Source organism: Macaca nemestrina, chromosome 1, assembly GCF_043159975.1.
Source record: "Macaca nemestrina isolate mMacNem1 chromosome 1, mMacNem.hap1, whole genome shotgun sequence".
Lineage (NCBI taxonomy): Eukaryota > Metazoa > Chordata > Mammalia > Primates > Cercopithecidae > Macaca > Macaca nemestrina.
In genome coordinates, this window is record NC_092125.1 from 161,160,313 (window position 1) to 161,174,564 (window position 14,252).

The following is a 14,252-nucleotide window of genomic DNA, read 5'->3' on the forward strand; positions in this document are numbered from 1 at the left end:
AAGAAGGAAAGAGAGAAGAAAAAGAAGACCACAAAACAACAAGAAAACAAGTAACAAAATGGCAGGAGTAAGCCCTCACTTATCTATAATAACATTGCATGTAAATAGACTAAACTTTCCAATCAAAAGACTGGCTGAATGGATAAAAAAACAAGACACATTGATCTTTGGCCTACAAGAAACACACTTCACCTATAAAGACACAGGTAGACTAAAAATAAAGGAATGGAAAAAGATATTCCATGCCAATAGAAACCAAAAAAGGAGCAGGATACTTCTATTAGACAAAACAGATTTCAAGACAAAAACTTTAAGAAAAGACAAATAAGATCATTATATAATGATAAAGGGGTCAATTTAGCAAGAGGACATAACACTTTTAAATATAATATATACCCAACATGGGAGTACGCATAAATATAAAGCAAATATTTTTTGAGCCAAGGGAGAAATAGGCCCCAATAGAATAATAGCTGGAGACATCAACACGCCACTTTCAGCGTTGGAGAGAGCTTCCAGACAGCAGATCAACAAAGAAACATAAGACTTAATCTGCACTATAGACCACATGTATCTAACAGAAATTTACAGTACATTTTATACAAGAGCTGGAGAATACACATTCTTTTCTTCAGAGTATGGATAATTCTCAAAGACAGAACATATGTTAGATCACACAAGTCTTAAACCAATCAAAAATGGAAATAATATCAAGCATCTTCTGTATCACAATGGAATAAAACTATAAATTAAGAACAAGAGGAATTTTAGAAACTATACAAATACATGTCAGTTAAATAATATGCTCCTGGGCTGGGCCTGGTGGCTCATGCCTGTAATCCCAGCAATTTGGGAAGCCGAGGCAGGCGGATCATTTGAGGTCAGGAGTTCGAGACCAGCCTGGCCAAAATGCTGAAACCCCATCTCTACTAAAAGTACAAAAATTAGCCAGGCATAGGGTTATGTGCCTGTAGTCCCAGATACTCGGGAGGCTGAGGCAGGAGAATCGCTGGAACCCGGGATGTGGAAGTTGCAGTAAGCTGAGATTGTGCCACTGCACTCCAGCCTAGGTGATAGAGGAAGACTTTGTCACAAAATAACAATAATAATAATAATATGCTCCTGAATGACCAGTAAGTCAATAAAGAAATTAAGAAAAAAATTGAAAAAAATGTTTTGAAACAAATGATAATGGGAACACAACACACCAAATCCTGTGGGATACAGCAAAGGCCGTACTAAGAGGGAAGTTTGTAGTTATAAATGCCTACCTCAAAAAAGAGGAAAAATTCAAATAAACAATCTAATGATGCATCTTAAAAAACTAGAAAAGTGTAAAACAAATCCAAAATTAGTAGAGGAAAAGAAATAATAAACATCAGAGCAGAAGTAAATGAAATTGAAATGAAGAAAATAATACAAAAGATCAATAAAACAAAACCTGTTTTTTTTTTTTTTTTTTTTTGAAAAGTTAAAGAAAGTTGACAAACCTTTAGACAGGCTAACTAAGAAATAAACAGAGAGGATCCAAATAAATAAAACCAGAAATGAAAAAGGAGACTTTACAGCTAATACTGCAGAAATTCAAAGGATCATTAGTGGCTACTATGAGCAAATATATTCCAATTTATTGGAAAATATGGAAGAAATGGAAAAATTCCTAGATGCATAAAACCTACCAAGATTGAACCAAAAGGAATTCCAAAACCTGAACAGAGTAGTAACACGTAATGAAATCAAAGCCATAATAAAAAGTCTCCCAGTAAAAAAAGTCAGGGACATGATGGCTTCACAGCTGAATTCTACTAAACATTTAAAGAACTAATGCCAATCCTACTAAAACTATTCCAAAAAGTAGAGGAGGAGGGGATTATTCCAAACTCATTCTATGAGACCAGTATTACCCTGATACCAAAACCAAACAAAGACACACACACACACAAATAAATAAATAAATAAATAAATAAATAAATAAACAAACAAATAAATACTACAGGCCATATCTCTGATGAATATTGATGCAAAAATCCTTAACAAAATACTAGCAAATTGAATTCACCAATATGGTAGAAAGATCGTTCATCATAACCAAGTGAGACTTATTTCTGGGATGCAACATGGTTCAACATATGTAGATCAATAAATGTGATACATCATATTAATAGAATAAAAGACAAATTTTATGATCATTTCAACTGATGCTGAAAGAGCATTTGACACAATTCAACATACATGACAAAATTCATGATAAAAACCATCAAAAACCTAGAGATAGGAGGAACATGCCTAATCATAATAAAAGCCAGATATGACAGACCCACAGCTAGTATCATACTGAATGGGGAAAAACTGAAAGTCTTTCCTCTAGCATCTGTAACATCGCAAGGATGCCCACTGTCAACACTGTTATTCAACATTGTACTGGAAATCCTAGCTAGAGCAGTCATAAAAGAGGAAGATATAAACGGTATCCACATTGGAAAGGAAGAAGTCAAATTATCGATTTTTTTTGCAAATAGTATGATCTTATATTTTGTAAAACCTAAATACTCTACAAGAAAACTATTAGAACTGACAAACAAATCCAGTAAAGTTTCAGGATAGAAAATCAACATACAAAAATCAGTAGCATTTCTATATGCCAACAATGAATAATGTAAAAAGGAAATAAAGAAATCCGCCATTTACAATAGCCATACATAAAATTAAATAGCTGGAAATTAACCAAATAAATGAGAGATCACTATAATGAAAACTGTAAAACACTAATGAATGAAGTTGAAGAAGACAATAAAAAATGAAAAATTATTCTATGTTCATGGACTGGAATAATCAATATTGTTAAAATGCCTATATGACCCAAAGTAATCTACAGATTTAGTGCAATCCCTATCGAAATACCAATTACATTCTTAACAGAAACAGGAAAAAAAATTCTAAAATTTGTATGGAACCACAGATAACCCAGAATAGCCAAAACTGTCCTAAGCAAAAAGAACAAAACTGGAGAAATCATGTTACCTGATTTCAAATTATACTACAGGGCAAACAAACCCAAACAGCATGGTACTGGCATAAAAACAGACACATAGACCAATGGAACAGAATAGAGAACCCAGAAACAAATCTACACACCCACAGTGAACCCATTTTTGACAAAGGTGCCAAGAACACACACTGGGGAAAAGACAGTCCCTTCAATAAATGGTGCTGGGAAAACTGGATATCCATTTGCAGAAGAATGAAACTCGATACCTCTTTCTTGACATATACAAAAATAAAATAAAAGTGACTTAAAGATTTGATTCTAAGACTTCAAACTATGAAACTACTACAAGAAAATACTGGGAGAAATCTCCAGGACATGAGTCTGGACAAAAATTTCTTCAGCAATATCCAACAAGCACAGACAATCAAAGCAAATATAGACAAAGGGATTACATCAAGTTAAAAAGCTTCTGCACAGCAAAGCATGCAATCAACAATGTGAAAAGACAATGCACAAAATGGGAGAGAATATTTGCAAACTATCCATCTGACAAGGGGTTTATAACCAGAATACATAAGGAGCTCAAACAATTCTATAGGGAAAAAAACTAACAATCTGATCAAAAAATGGGCAAAAGATTTGATTAGACATGTCTCAAAAGAAGACATACAAATGGCAAAAGAGCATATGAAAAGGTGCTCAATATCGTTGATCATCAGAGGAATGCAAATAAAAACTGCAATTATATATCATTCACCCCAGTTAAAATGGCTTATATTCAAAAGACAGGCAATAACAAATGCTGGTGATATACAGGATATACAGGAGGATATACAGGAAAGGGAACACTTGTATACCATTGCTGGGAATATAAATTAGAACAACCACTATGGAGAACAGTTTGGAGGTTCCTCATAAAACTAAAAGTTGAGCTAGCACATGATACAGCAATCCATGGCTGGGTATATACCTAAAAGAAAGGAAATCAGTATATGGAAGGGATATCTACATTCCTATCTTAGTTGCAGCACTGTTTACAGTAGCTAAGATATGGAAGCAACCTAAATACCCATCACCAGATGAATGGATACAGAAAATGTGGCACATATACACAATGGAGTACTATTCAGCCATAAAAAGAATGAGATCCAGTCATTTGCAACAACAGGGATGCAACTGGAGATCATTATGTTAAGTGAAATAAGCAGGCATAGAAAGACGAACATCACATTTTCATTTATTTGTGGGATCTAAAAATTAACACAATTGAACTCATGAACATAGAGAGCGGAAGGATGTGACCAGAACTGGGAAAAATAGTGATAGGATGGAGGGGAGGTGGGGATGATTAATGGGTCAAAAAAATAGAAGAATGAATAGGACCTACTATTTGATAGCACAACAGGGTAACTATAGCCAATAGTAACTTGATTGTATATTTTAAAATAACTTAAAGAGTGTGGCTGGATTGTTGATAACTGAATGAATAAATGTTTGAAGGGATAGATAGTCCATTCTCTGTGATGTGCTTATTTCACATTACATGCCTGTATCAAAGCATCTCAGGTACCCTGTAAGTATACATACCTACTATGCACCCACAAAAATTAAAAACTAAAATTAAAAAAAGCAATACGACTAGGGGAAAATATATACTGTTACCCACAGGATGGCTCATCTTGTCTACCAGATTACTGATACTTTGTACCAAAGTGGATTTTTTCCTAGTGGGAATTTACATAAGATATAAATATCTTCACACTCTGTCCATTCTAAAGCTATAGCTCTATTCCTATTTCCAAGAAATCCTTGGAGAATATTCTTCTCTTTTTTTCCCAATATGACCGGACACTTAGACAGCAGCCAATTCATTAGCTGCCCCTAATCAATCACTGTAGATGCATTAATCAGGCCATCTCTCCTTCCCTAGGAAGTGAACTATCAAAAGGTTTTTTCTTTACCACGGTGTTCAAGGGTTTTTATGGAGCACAGATGTATGCAGTAGCAGTCTCCTTCCAGCCAGTACCAGTATATCTTGGAAATCTAACAGTAAACCAGCCTCAAATTTTTTGTTACTCCATTAACTGATCATGGGAAACTCCCCGTGAGGTCATATGAGTAGCTGAGGGAGAGGCAGTGAAGCAGCAGGAGCAAGTACCACGGGACTCTGAGCCATCTGTTCATACAGTTTATTTGTGCCTTTCAAAACCTATGTGGCCAAGCATAATATATACCATTTTCATTTCACAATGGAATGCTGCTATGCACATCCAATTTTATGGTTCAGTGGATCAGATCACCCACAATAATTCATGATGTACAATACAAGTTGTATAGTTGTGGTGTCCCATGAACAGGTGTTCATTCTACAAACTCCCAATAACAAGGCAGGGCTGCATTTCAAATAGAGAATAGTTACTGGGAGAAGATATGGCTTTATTTCAGAACCTTAAAAATCTGTGCTGTTATCCTTTTGTGATGGCTCTCCAGAAGTTCTATGCAACTTCTCTGTTTATCACAATACTTCCAATACCATTGGATCTACTAGACCATAAAGCACAAGTGACTGGCAATATGAACATTAGCTCAGAATTAAAGCTGAGTCTTTTTTTTTGGTTAGAGTGCTGAGCCTTGTTGGTAAACCAGCAAATGAATCAAAGCAGATTTTCAAATGTGGTTTTTATTCCAAATGTGAGGCACACAAAGCTTGTGTCTCTTTGTTTGTGTCAGAGATGCAAGGTACAGCAATGTATCTCATGCTTTAAAGTAAATGGTCCTACATACCCTCATTGAATCACTGAAATAATACTGTCCACAGCTAAACTTTAACCTGTATAAGAATGTGTTGAAAGATGCTTAAACAATTCATAACATATATGATATCTTATTAAACATTTGAATTCAATTTGAAACCTCATCTATGGGGCACAATCCTAGTGCACCTAGAGTTCTTACTATTTCCCGTTTACTAGGTCATATCAGTATACTGTCATCCATGTAATGAGTGAGCACAATGCTCTGTAAGATATCCAGATGATCAGCATCTCTCTAGACTATGTTATGACAGAGAATGGTACCTTTGACATAGCGTTAAGGCAAGCTGCTTTTCCCTGTCATTCAGGCAAATTTCTTTTAATTATTCTCATAGGGATGGGAACAAAAAGCATTTTTTTCCGGGTCAATAACTGGATAATGGACACCAAGGCCCTTGTTTATCTGCTAGTATAAAGACATCATATCTAGAACTGGAGCTGTGATTGGCATTACCATCAGACTGCATTTGAGATAACAGTCTTTATTCATAACATACCTGGCTTATTCATGGGTCAAATACAGAGAAAAAATAGGAGAGGGATCATCACATCTGCATTTTTTCATTATCTAATTTTGGTACTTAAATCTGTTATTTTCTTCAAGGAATGAATCATTGACATCTTAGAAAGTAGAAAGGGAGACAGAGACCGTTTCAGAGACTTCTACTTGACCCTTCGTAATATAAAATCTCCACACTGGTTGGGGAAACCCACGTGGCTTTCTGCCAGTTATTACCACCCTAACGGCTACAAGTGGAAACATACCCATAGGATTGGTCTGTGGCACACTGAACCACAATAAGACTGACTTGAATCACAGTTCCATTGATCACTTAAGTGCTCAAACTGAAGTGGTTTTCCAGATCTCTAGAGATTAATATGAATTTAAGATTCAATATCTTATAAGTCCTGGAAGTTCTGATTACTACCCTTTGCCCATTGTATAGTCACTCTGGGACATGACCACAGGTCCCTCTGGGGAAGGCCGGAGAGAAGAGTCATGGGATTTACCTGAGGCCAATATAGGTGGGAATGTGGTTTTTTTTTTTTCTTTATCTGAATTTCATAGATATTGACAGATAAAGATATAGAGATATAGACATATATGTGTGTGTATCTTGATGCTGAAAAACTATGAACAGATAACAGTGGATATCAGTTTACCCCACATCTGTTTGTCACTCTCTTCCCATATTGATTGCTTTGCAAAGTGTAAATCTCATCATTACAGAGTGAGATCTATCAAGCTGCCTTGTCTGGTTCACCTGCTGTAGGATGCGTTTTAGTGATTTGGGTTTTGGAAATCATATGTCCCTGTTTATGACATTGATTTTGGCTGAATTACACAGGGAAAGACATACACAATGGGCCATCCGCTTTTCTCATGCTGATTGTGGCAGTAAGAGCGTATCCTGAAACTGGCAGCTGGTGTGGCAGTTCCTAATTCAGCACTGTCTGAACTATGGCAGAAATTATGTACTTCTGTCACTAGGAGCTGTGGCAGTTCTGTGGCAGCCTACTGACTTAGTGCTTCCTGATTGTGGTAATTGCTGTCACCCCTTTGGAGGACTTGTGCTACAGTATGGATGGCTAACAATCATCCCAAGAGGCTCAGTCAAGAGTTTGTTTGTTTCTTCAGTCCTCCCAAGCGTACAGTGACTTATCTATATATCCCTAAATAATCTCCTTTCAGCTTAAACTAGAGCTGATTCTGCTGACTAGAAGTAGCAACACTAAACCATAAATTAGTTGTTTTTCCATCTCTCTGTACTCATTTGTCTAGGGGCTGAATGTGATACAACAGTGATTTTGCTTGCCACATGATCTAAAGCCATGTTAGACTGCCTTAATATTTGCACATTGTATTTGAATTGATTATCATACCTTTGTGACACACTTTTAAGACAGCATTAATACAACGAAGGATATCCATGCAACAACTACCACATTGAACTCAAGACATGGTGTTTGAAGAAAATCTGGGAAAGTGAAGAGATTTAGCCTAAGTAGAATTAGGATGGATTTGAGCATTGTTGTGGAATACATGCACCTCATATTTCGTGCTCTGATGAACAAAGAAAAATATTTGGAATTCAGTAAGCTATGAATTCAGTAGGCTATGAGGCAGTAAAGGACAGGTACATTTTAAAATTCATTTTCTATCTAATCATAGTGTTTTATGTAAGACTTCAATATCATAGGCCTTCAAAAATATGCTAATTGAATTAATAAGGGGGTAGATTTTGAATTTAATATAAAAAGGAATCTTTCAATAATTTTAATGGCTGATTGAGACAGTTCTTGCCAGAGAATTGTTCCTGTCACAATATAGTTTCAAGCAGAGGCATAATAATTATTTATTAGGATATCGGAGAGTAGATGCCAACACTTGATAAGAGGTATATTAGATGAGGAATACGTACCTAGAAACCAGAAAGCCAACTCCTTGACTCCCCACTCCAGCACTACAGGGGACAACTGAAATGGAATGAAGAAAAGTCTTGTAATGAACAAACCCTACGTCTCATCACTTTGGTATCCTATTCACAATCCAGACTATGAGTATTTATGATTATCGTTCCTCATCTGTTTCAGTCTTTCTACTGATGGATATGTCCTACAATCTCATACAGCTTCACAATGATTCTCTAAATCTGTCACAGAATCCTTTCCATTTATTTGACTAAAATGAAATAATTTTCTATAAAAACAAAACTTTTTAATGCTTAGCACCATCTGCTCAGTTTCCCAAATGAGAATTCTAGGAATCCTTGACTCCTCACATCCTTTACACACACATTAATCACAAAGTCCCTCCTAAATATATCCATATACCACTCACATCCCTCTAAATATCTAAAAACAGCACTAGTTCAATTAACCATCATTTCTCATTTAAATTGTAGGGAAAAAAACATTAAAGGGATTTCTTTATAACTAGTATTGGCTTAAATCCAGGAAAATCTCTTTAAATTGTAAATCATTATGCCACTGCACTCCTTCAGTAATCATTCAGTATCTATTTAAACCTGCAAATTTTACATTGTTAATATTTTGATTCCATTGTTTTCCTGGTAAGGAAGTTTTAAAACAAATGCTTTTAAAATATCTTTATTGAGGTATAGTTTATATATAATAAACTGCACATATTTAATGTGTATAATTTGGTATGTTTGACATGTATATGTCTGTGAAACCATCTCAAAAATCAATATTGTATTCAACATATATATCATACCCAATAATTTCTTCATGCCTCTTTAGGATCCGAAACTCACAATGTATCTCTGCTCTCACCATTCACCCCACACCATGGCATGACAATGATAGATTTATTTTATGCCATTCTAGATTAATTTTAATTCTCTCAAATTTTACATGAATGGGATTATATACTGTGCTACTTTGATAAAACATAAATATTTTGGGATGCATATATCCTATTGTATATAACAATATTTTATTCCTTTTCATTTCTGGGTGATAGTCCATTGTATGAATTTACTATAACTTTTCCATTCCTCTGTTTTTGACCATTTGAGTTGTTACAAATTTGGATATTACAAATAAAATTGCTACCAATATTCATATACAAGTCTTGATATGGTCATATGCTTTCAATTATCTTGGGTAAATACTTCAAAATGAAATAGCTCGATTTTATGGTGACAGTATATTTAACTTTATGAGAAACTGCTCCATTTTTTAAAGTGGTAGTATTATTTTCATTCTCAATGGCAGCATATGAGAGTTCCAGTTCCTCCACATCCTCACCATCATTTCATGTGGTGATTAATTTAAAATAATTATTGAAATTGTGTGTGCTTAATCCTGCTCTAAAGAGCTTATTATAAAGCTGTTTTGTCTATCCAAAAATTGCTGAATATCTGTACACATTTTAGCATTTATTTGTCAATTTCCAGGTATAAAAACCTGCTGGAATTTTGATTAGGATTGGTATTTTTTATTTCAAATTCTGACTATTTACTGTTAGTATATAGACACAATTTATTTTTTCCAACAGTCTTTCTAAACTCACTTATTAGTCTTATTAGTTGTGGCAGACTTTTGTACATTTTGTTGGATGCCTTACACATATCGTCATGTCGTTTGCAATGAAGCCACTTTTACTTCTTTTCCATTAGATGACTTTTATATATTTTTCTTGCCTTACTACATTGGCTAGAATATATGGTTCCATGTTCAATAGAAACTTCAAGAACAGACAGTCTTTTCTTATTCCTGACATTATAATAAAACACATATAATTTCACTATAAAGTATAAATTTAGCTGTAGATTTGTAGATTGAAAAAGTTCACTGCTTGCATTAGTCCATTCTAATGCTGCTAATAAAGACATACCCAAGACTGGGTAATTTACAAAGGAAAGAGGTTTAATTGACTCAGAGTTCAGCATGGCTGGGGGTTTCAGGAAACTTACAATCATGGTGGAAGGGGAAGCAAACATGTCCTCTTCACGTGGCGGCATCAAGGAGAAGTGCCAAGCAAAAGGGTTTTAAGTAAAAGCCCCTTATAAATCTATCAGATCACATGAGAACTCACTATCACAAGAACAGTATGGGAGGAACCACCCCCATGATTCAGTTATCTCCACCTGGTCCCACACTTGACATGTGGAGATTATTACAATTCAAGGTGAGATGTGGGTGGGAACACAGAGCCAAACCATATCATCACTATAACTCATTTATTGAAATATTTTACCAGAAATGGATGTTGGACTCTCTCAAATGCTTTTTCTGCATCTATTGAGATGATAATATGCTTTATTTATCATTTGCTAAATATGACAAATTATATTTTAAATAATGGCTTTTTAGAATATAATGCACATAACATCACCAACTTCAATAATGCAATTCAGTGACATTTAGAAATGTTGTATATTCTGTTGATTTTGGGTGGAGAGTTCTGTAGATGTCTATTAGGTCCACTTGCTCAAGAGCTGAGTTCAAGTCCTGAATACCCTTGTTAATTTTCTGTCTGGTTGACCTGTCTAATATTGACAGTGGGGTGTTAAAGCCTCCCACTGTTATTATGTGGGAGTCTAAGTCTCTTTGTAGGTCTCTAAGAACTTGCTTTATGAATCTGGGTGCTCCTGTATTAGGTGCATATATATTTAAGATAGTTAGCTCTTCTTGTTGCATTTATCCCTTTACCATTATGTAATAACCTTTGTCTTTTTTCATCTTTGTTGGTTTAAAGTCTGTTTTATCCAAGACTAGGATTGGAACCCCTGCTTTTTTTTTTTTTTTTCTTTCCATTTGCTTGGTAAATATTCCTCTATTCCTTTATTTTAAGCCTATGTGTGTCTTTGCACATTACATGGGTCTCCTGAATACAGCACACCCATGGGTCTTGACACTTTACCCAATTTGCCAGTCTGTTATTTTAATTGAGGGATTTAGCCCATTTACATTTAAGGTTAATATTGTTATATGTGAATTTGATCCTGTCATTATGATGCTAGCTGGTTATTTTCCCCTTTAATTCAGATGGTTTCCTCAGAGTATCAATGTCCTTTACAATTTGGTATGTTTTTGCAGTGGCTGTTACTGGTTTTTCCTTTCCGTGTTTAGTGCTTCCTTCAGGAGCTCTTATAAGGCAAGCCCAGTAGTGATAAAATCTCTCAACATGTGCTTGTCTGTAAAGGATTTTCATTCTCCTTTACTTATGAAGCTTCGTTTGGCTGGATATAAAATTCTGGGTTGAAAATTCTTTTCTCTAAGAATGTTGAGGTCAGGCGCAGTGGCTCATGCCTGTAATCCCAGCACTTTGGAAGGCCAAGGTCGGTGGATCAGCTGAGGTCAGGCGTTCGAGATCAGCCTGACCAACATGGAGAAATCCTGTCTCTACTAAAATTACAAAAAATTAGCTGGACATGGTGGTACATACCTGTAATCCCAGTTACTTGGGAGGCTGAGGCAGGAGAATTGTTTGAACCTGGGAGGTGGAGGTTGTGGTGAGCTGAGATCACACCATTGTACTCCAGCCTCAGCAACAAGAGCAGAATTCTGTCTCAAAAAAAAAAAAAAAAGGCATTGAATATTGGCCCCCCACTCTCTTCTGACTTGTAGGGTTTCTGCAGAGACATTCTTCTCAGTACCACATCGTACTTATTCTAAAATTGACCACATAATTGGAATTAAAACACTCCTCAGTAAATGCAAAAGAACAGAAATCATAACAAACAGTCTCTCAGACCACAGTGCAATCAAATTAGAACTCAGGATTAAGAAACTCACTCAAAACTGCACAACTACAAGGAAACTGAACAACCTGCTCCTGAATGACTACTGGGTAATAAAGAAATTAAGGCAGAAATAAATAAGTTTTTGAAACCAATGAGAACAAAGACACAATGTACCTCTGGGACCTCTGGGACATGACTAAAGCTCTGTGTAGAGGAAAATTTATAGCACTAAATGCCCACAGTAGAAAGCAGGGAAAATCTAAAATTGACACCCTAAAATCACAAGTAAAAGAACTAGAGAAGCAAGAGCAAACAAATTCAAAAGCTAGCAGAAGGCAAGAAATAACTACGATCAGAGCAAAACCGCAGGAGATAGAGACACACACACAAAAAAACCCTTCAAAAATCCAATGAATCCAGGAGGTTTTTTGAAAAGGTCAACAAAATAGATAGACTGCTAGCCAGACTCATGAAGAAAAGAGAGAAGAATCAAATAAACACAGTAAAAAATGATAAAGGGGATATTACCACTGATCCCACAGAAATACAAACTACCATCAGGGAATACTATAAACACCTCTATGCAAATAAACTAGAAAATCTAGAAGAAATTCATAAATTCCTAGACACATACACCCTCCCAAGAATAAACCAAAAAGAAGTTGAATTCCTGAATAGACCAATAAGTTCTGAATTTGAGGCAGTAATTAATAGTCTACCAACCAAAAAAAGCCCAGGACCAGACGGATTCATAGCCGAATTCTACCAGAGATACAAAGAGCAGCTGGTACCATTCCTTCTGAAACTATTCCAAACTATTCCAAACAATAGAAAAAGAGGGATCCCCCCCCCAACTCATTTTATGAGGCCAGCACTATCCTGATACCAAAACCTGGCAGAGACACAACAAAAAAAAGAAAATTTTAGGCCAGATCTCTGATGAATATCGATGCAAAAATCCTCAATAAAATACTGGCAAACTGAATCCAATAGCACATCAAAAACCTTACCCACCATTATCAAGTTGGCTTTATCCCTGGGATGCAAGGCTGGTTGAATATAGGTAAATCAATAAATGTAATCCATCACATAAACAGAACCAATGACAAAAACCACATGATTATCTCAATAAATGCAGAAAAAGCCTTTGATAAAATTCAACATCCCTTCATGCTAAAAACCGTTAATAAACAAGGTATTGATAGAACGTATCTCAAAATAATAAGAGCTATTTATAACAAACACACAGCCAATATCATACTGAATGGACAAAACCTGGAAGCATTCCCTTTGAAAACTGGCACAAGCCAAGGATGCCCTCTCTCACCACTCCTATTCAACATAGTACTCGAAGTTCTGTCCAGGGCAATCAGACAAGAGAAAGAAATAAAGGGTATTCAAATAGGAAGAGAGGAAGTCAAATTGTCTCTGTATGCAGATGACATGATTGTATATTTAGAAAACCCGATTGTCTCAGCCCAAAATCTCCATAAGCTGATAAGCAACTTCAGCAAAGTCTCAGGATAAAAAATAAATGTGCAAAAATTACAAGCATTCCTATACAGCAATAATAGACAAACAGCCAAATCATTAGTGAACTCCCATTCACAATTGCTACAAAGATAATTGAATATCTAGGAATATAACTTACAAGGGATGTGAAGGATCTCTTCAAGGAGAACTACAAACCACTGCTCTAGGAAATAAGAGAGGACACAAACAAAGGGAAAATGATTCCATGTTCATGGATAGGAAGAATTGATATTGTGAAAATGGCCATACTGCCCAAAATAATTCATAGATTCATTCTGTATCACTTGTTGAAAACAGTATTCTTTCCTAGTGCATTGTCTTGGTTTCCTAGTGGAAAACCAATTTACTATAGATATATAAAGTTTATTTTATTTCTGGCCTCTCAATTATCTTCCATTAATCTGTATGTCTGTTCTTTCACCAGTATTGAATCATTTTGATTACTGTGACTTTGTAGTGTGTTTTGAAATTGGAAATAATGAGTGCTCTAAAATCACTTCATTTCCAAAATTATTTGGGCTAGTCTGGATCCCTTGAATTTGATGTAAATTTTAAGATCATGTTATGAATTTCTTCAAAAGAACAAGATGAGATTTTATAGAATTTTATTGAATCTATACATCAACCTGGGGAATATTAACCTTGTTAATAGTAAGTCTTCTGATCTATGGACATGGAATGCCAATTTATTTAGGTCTTCTT

General features: G+C 35.4%; 1 long non-coding RNA gene across 1 annotated transcript in view; it reads right to left on the minus strand.

Annotated features, from left to right (window-relative positions):
- Positions 1-14,252, minus strand: part of LOC105498378 (uncharacterized) — a 37,664-nt gene that overhangs the window by 8,782 nt on the left and 14,630 nt on the right. Inside the window, exons 2-3 of the long non-coding RNA XR_011619850.1 lie at positions 13,669-13,713; positions 8,226-11,838 (exon numbers count right to left, since the gene is read on the minus strand). This is a non-coding gene — a long non-coding RNA (uncharacterized lncRNA). The remainder of the gene's footprint in view (positions 1-8,225; positions 11,839-13,668; positions 13,714-14,252) is intronic.